We start from the raw sequence: 6,072 nt of genomic DNA on the forward strand, positions 1-6,072 counted from the left end.
TGGGTGCATCCAGGTTGTTTTCAGGCTGTTCTTCTGCTGAAAGATAGTGTTGGTGATGGTGAGCTGATGCTCCGTGCAGAATTCTAGCAGGAGGCGCCCGTTATCATTGCAGTTGCCAATGCCGTGTTTGCCAAGTACTCTTTTCCAGGCTTCCGAGTCTTTACCTACTCTGGCATTGAAGTCGCCAAGGATGATCACCTTGTCCTCTGTAGGGGTCTTCCGTACAAGGTTGCGTAGATCAGCATATAATATGTCACCATATAATACTCAGGTAATCATTATTATTATTATCAGGAGATTGTTCTCGTCAAACCAGTCCTTGTTCTTCCTTGTGGAGAACCCGAGGACTTCTTCAGAGATCGACAGGATGGTACTCCCTGTCTAATCAATGTGTTGACTGTCTACAAAGTGTCCATTAAATATTGTGATTCCTCTGTTGGCTACATGTCTGCCAGGGGCTTGATTGTACGAAAAATGCAGTTTCAGATCGTATATACTGTTTAGAAACATTCAGTTAAATCTTCAGTTTTAAGAAGAAATTTTTGATAATAGGAATTATAGAGCAGTAAGAGAAGAAATGGAACTATGATGGTTTATTCCAAGAGACAGCTAAGTTTAGCCTAATACATGTGGTCACCGGACACTTTGTAATATTACAATCCTCAAAGAAACAGAGTCTGATATGAATATAATGAAAGTGTGGGACACAGCTTTAGTTGGAAAGTCCACAAGCATGCTTAAGTAATATCCTTAAGGATTAACACACAGCTAGGCCTGACTGAGAAGAGGACAAAGACTGAGGAGTTATCAACATACCAGTCTTATCTATTACCTTGCACTATGCCTTACTACATTTCTACTGTATTTCTAAGCAACAACAGAAATAAGGGATTTGACCAATCAAGACAGATGCAAGTGTATTGAATTTTTGTTATGTCACAGATTGTAGCCAATTAATGGGTGCCAAACTGGCAAAATATATCCGTAGTGTATAGTTGGTTCTCGCAATGAAATTAAGCTGGATATGGCAGCCAATTAGTATTGTGTATATGCCAACACAGGCCAACATGTCATTAAGAGTATATAAGATTATGACCATTTTGAAAGAAGTTAGGGCAGTTTAGTATGCAGGCTTTGGCTTGGCTCTGCTCTGTGGATATTGCAATAAATGTTTTTTTCCCTCCTTCTCCTGGACTTTGGCTGTATGTCTTTTATTGGCCAAGGACATTCAGATTTGCAGATGTGCACAACAAAAGTCACCAGCCAAACCAAATTAAAGCTAATTGGGAACCTAATCAAAGCTTCTATTTGGAGCAAATCTTTATTGAGAGATAGAATAATTATGTAGAAACCAAGAAGGTCTCAGCTTAAATTTGTATTTATATTGCATCATTTAAATATTAGGGTTGGGTTCCATAAGTGCTCTAGTGGCAATCGAAAATTTGGTAAAAAGTACATTGGTAGGGGGATTTTGCCCAATTCATCCTCTTTACTATTGACTCCAGTAATAGATTAGTCCCACTAATGCCTTCCAGTGCCTTTTCACAGGTTGCAGATGGGTGCTGTGGGAAGGAAAAAGTGGAGAGACAAAATCTTCCACTATGACCACCTTCCAACTCACACAACTCCCTAGAAGAGAGCCATGATGAATTACACCAAAGGTTCTACCATGCAGTTTCTCAAAATGTTCAGCAGGATTAAATTAATTACAGTTGTTTCTATGCCAGCTCTCAGAAATAAGGTCTCAAAGCAGCATGCTAAATAAGAACAACACAACCATCATTAAGGAAAATGAAAACCAATAAAACCAACTGAATTTGCAGAAGTCAATGGGGTTAGATGAACATAACTTTGTCTGAGATTGCACTGTCAGATGCCTTACCCTTAAAAAAATCAGAATCTGTCCATCTTTAGAAGTGAAGGCCAGCACAGACAAATCAGATTCTCCATCCACCATTAAATTGTTTTTAAAATTTTGTCATCCAATTGACTCCTTATTTTTAGGTTTCAGTTCTATTTAGTTTTTTACTTATGGTGTAGAAGAAAAATAATTTTGACAATCTTTGTAGCAATGAGGTCTCGTTTTTTTCTTTGTATATTTTGCCAGAGTTTGTGCTCTTTCTTTTTCTTTTTGCTCTCCACATTTGTTATTCCTTTTTTTAAAAAAGGAGTTCTCTCTTTTTATTACTTCCTCAGTAGTGCAATTTAACCACTTTGGCATCCTTTTGGGTCTTGTACATTTATTAATTTGTGATATACATTTTAGATGCACTTTAATTATCACTAACTTTCAAGCTTCTTCATTTGACCCACTTGACTTCTCATTAGCATTCCTTTGAGGTTTCCTCCTTTGAAAATAAATGTGGCCCAGAATAGACTTTCTAGACAACCTTTCTCTTATGTTCTAGTTACCATCTGCAATCATTTAAAGAACACTTACTAACTCATGTCCTATCCTGGGCACCATTCCCTCATTATATGTAGGGACTCCTCTTCCATGAACAATTGTTCCAAAATGCAGTCAACTGATTATAGCCCAAAGTGTCATCTCCATTATCATGTCCCAAATTATTATTTGCCCATTCTTCTGGAGGGTAGTCAACATACTGATGCTTTGCAAAAGAACGTAAGAAAAAGACTGAAGATCATGATTTACATTTCAACAGAGGGGAGACAGGAATCTGAAGAATCTCCAAATATATTTACATACAGAGGCTTGGGGTAAGACTTGAATTCTTATGTTACTCCAACGTCATGAGAACCTCCAGTAGCACTATTCCTTCCTACACCTTCCCAACTCCCAAGTACTTTGAATACTCTAAAATGCTATATAAATGCTTAAGTATTGTCATTATTATTGCAGGGATTCTGCAATATAGCAGGCAGAAAACCTTGAGGGTGCAATCAGTGTTAAAAATTGTTTAAACAACAAGAATGCCTAGGAGCACATTAACTCTAGACAACTGGAAATCATTTTCCAGAGTGGGCTGTTCAATGAGAGTCATTCAGTTCTTTGAAATGTAAGCTATTTTCAAGTCATTTAGTGCAACAAATGGGACCAGTCCCAATCTGTTTCTTCAAATTTTCCGTAATTTAGAAGGGACATAAGTGCTTTTTTATTCTAATGATCATTGCAAACTCATGTAGAAAATGTAAATGCACAATTCAGAGTGATCTTGCCACGCAAGACATAGCCTCTATTAATGCATTCCAATTTGTAGTTCTTTACACAGTGTGAGATTAGAAAGCTGTGATTAAAATTAATTAGGTTAAGTAAAGTTTATCTCCCCCTGAGCACTGCTGTTTGAAGAAAGAAATGGCAAAATACTAGCTACATCTGGCCCTGCAGGAAGCAAAGGCGTCATGCATGCGAACAGTGCTGCTTAGCTAGACATTCCATGCTGCTTATTTGGCACACCTCAAGCACCATGTGCTCCCTTTCTAGGAGTTAATTGAGCCTAAACTGCATGCTGATACCTTGCAAAAAACTGTAACCCCCATCTGCAACAATGGACTTTTCAGGGACTGATCTGTTAAAAGCACTATACAAGCAACTGTTGGGTCCTTAATGCTAGGCAGCAGAATAAGGAGACAGCAGCACAGTTCAGTAAGTCTGTCTCTTTCTCTGTGTAAGACCTGCAAGGACAACAACTTCCCTTCTCTTTGTTCCTGCCCACACAAAGCCCTTGAGTGGACTCAGACAATCTAAAACACTGGCTTGGATAAAAGGAATAGAGTTGTCAAAAACACCACAACAACCAGTGTTCGGGGCAATATATGTTTGTTTTTAAAAGACCTTTTAAACAAAGACCTTGCCATGGTAAATTGTTTTTCAACAGCTTATTCAAAAATGTTAGTACCACAGGCTATCCAAAAGTTAGAGTACATCACAACAGAATACCAGGAAAGAAGCATTCTTTTTCCAAATATACAAATGTGAAAAACTATCAGAAAACATACCAACTTGAGTTACCATTCTGTATTACAATTGTGAAAAAAAATCAACAGTATCACCACATAGCATCATACTAGCTCACTGGACTTGAGAAGCACATATGCCCTTCATTTGCAAATTTCACCATCAAAGTCCCCATAAGACTACAGACTGGAGGGAAGCAATGAATCATTTTTCAGATGTTCAAACTGTATCACAAAAGTTTTACACATGTATTTTCAAGTTTCCTGCTGCTTCTCCCTTCTGTCTGGACCATTTTCCCTTCATGACCCCTGAAGCTAAGCAGTTTTATGGTGATCAAGTGTTCTAAATTATATCACAAATACTTTCTGGATTCTTGCACTGCAGCCTGGGAACTGAAGTGCATTCCAGTAAGTTCAGAGCATATAGCAACACAGTAACTGCCACCAATTGGTTACTACCATGGACAGCACAGGCACAAAAACAGCACCTGCATTTAAAATGTAGCTTGTCTTAAATGATGTATGGCCTTCCCTTGGTGATCTTCCTATAGGCAAGCCTGGCAATAAATTGGGAGCATGCAGCAGCAGTGACTATCCAGCACCTGCCATGCTGAATGGTGCCACAGTGCAGATGCAAAGCTGCTTGAAGTACTGCTCTTTTAAATGGCAAAGAATTCACCAGTGCAATCATATGAAATGTTCAACTTGAGAGAAAACAGACACATTTTTAAACACATTATTGGCAATTGTACTATTTTAGAAGGCTAACAGGTTGTCAGTATTTGCCAGTTTCTTTAAACAGAATGCTCCATTTTATTATTATTTAATTCAGTAGTTTCTGTGATAGAAAAGAACACTTTTTTAAACAAATTGCACCCTGCATTTTCAGTGAGATAGATAGATAGACAGACAGAAAGATAGATAGATAGATATTCGAGAGCCAGTTTGGTGTAGTGGTTAAGTGTGCAGACTCTTATCTGGGAGAACTGGGTTTGATTTCCCACTTGCAGCTGCTGGAATGGCCTTGGGTCAGCTATAGCTCTTGCAGAGTTTTCCTTGAAAGGGCAGCTTTTGGGAGAGATCTCTCAGCCCAACCCACCTCACAGTGTGTCTGCTGTCAGGGAGGAAGTTAAAGGAGATCGTGACTGCTCAGAGACTCTGAGATTTAAAGTGGAGAGCAGGATATAAATCCAGTATCGTCATGTTCTTCTTCTCATGTCTAGCCCAGATCAATAAAGAGCAGAAAATTATAAAGAGCACACAAGAGTATTGCTTGTATATTCCAGCTTCACCCTCTATTCTTATCCATTCCTACCCCACCATTCTTGGAGGATCTTGTGCACCTTTTGGGCCATGGTCTGACCAGCAACTTGGTCAATAGCTGAAAAACTAAAGCCAGTTCTGGAAACTGCTAGGGACACTGTTTCAGGTGGCTTCAAACTCATTGTTCGCAATGAATTGCTAAATTTCACTGCAGACTCTATAGGCTGCTTCACATATTCTGTTGGTTGGGTATACACTGAGATTGGGTTGGTTGGGTGTACACTCTAAAAATATCTAAAAATATAAAGTGTGAATGTGACAAATAGGTATATAAAAACTCATTACACAGTTCAGAAAGACTGGGTAACTTATGGGCCAGGAACCAGGGGATCACATGAAGCTGCCTTACACTGAATCAGACCATTGGCCAATCAAGGTCAGTATTTTCTACTCAAACAGGCAGCAGCTCTACAGAGTTTCAGGCAGAGGTCTTTCACTAGGGACAAACTGAACCATGATGCAAAATCCATCAAGAATTGTGCCCTATTCATGGTTCACAAACCAAAGTTTGTGATGGGTCTACTGTCATGAAATTTCACAAACTTTTAAAGCAGTTTGTGGTGATTCATGGCAGTTTGTGGACAGAGCAGAATGCGGGGGGGGGGGGGGGGGTTAAAAGGACTCCAAGTCCCTCTAAACTCTTGGTTCCCTGTGAAAGCCACAAAATTAACAGAGGGGTGGGGAGCAGAGTGCTCCCTGCCACTCAGCTGCCTGGGGCTTTCTTGTGCAATCCTTTCAAAGTTTAATGTTTTTCAGGCTTTTTGCAAACCCCATTTAAAGGGACTGTGGTCCTTTTCAACAGGGCTGGCAAGGCCAGGAACCATGAATTGG

The sequence above is a fragment of the Heteronotia binoei genome, unplaced genomic scaffold (assembly GCF_032191835.1).
Source record: "Heteronotia binoei isolate CCM8104 ecotype False Entrance Well unplaced genomic scaffold, APGP_CSIRO_Hbin_v1 ptg000323l, whole genome shotgun sequence".
Taxonomy (NCBI): domain Eukaryota; kingdom Metazoa; phylum Chordata; class Lepidosauria; order Squamata; family Gekkonidae; genus Heteronotia; species Heteronotia binoei.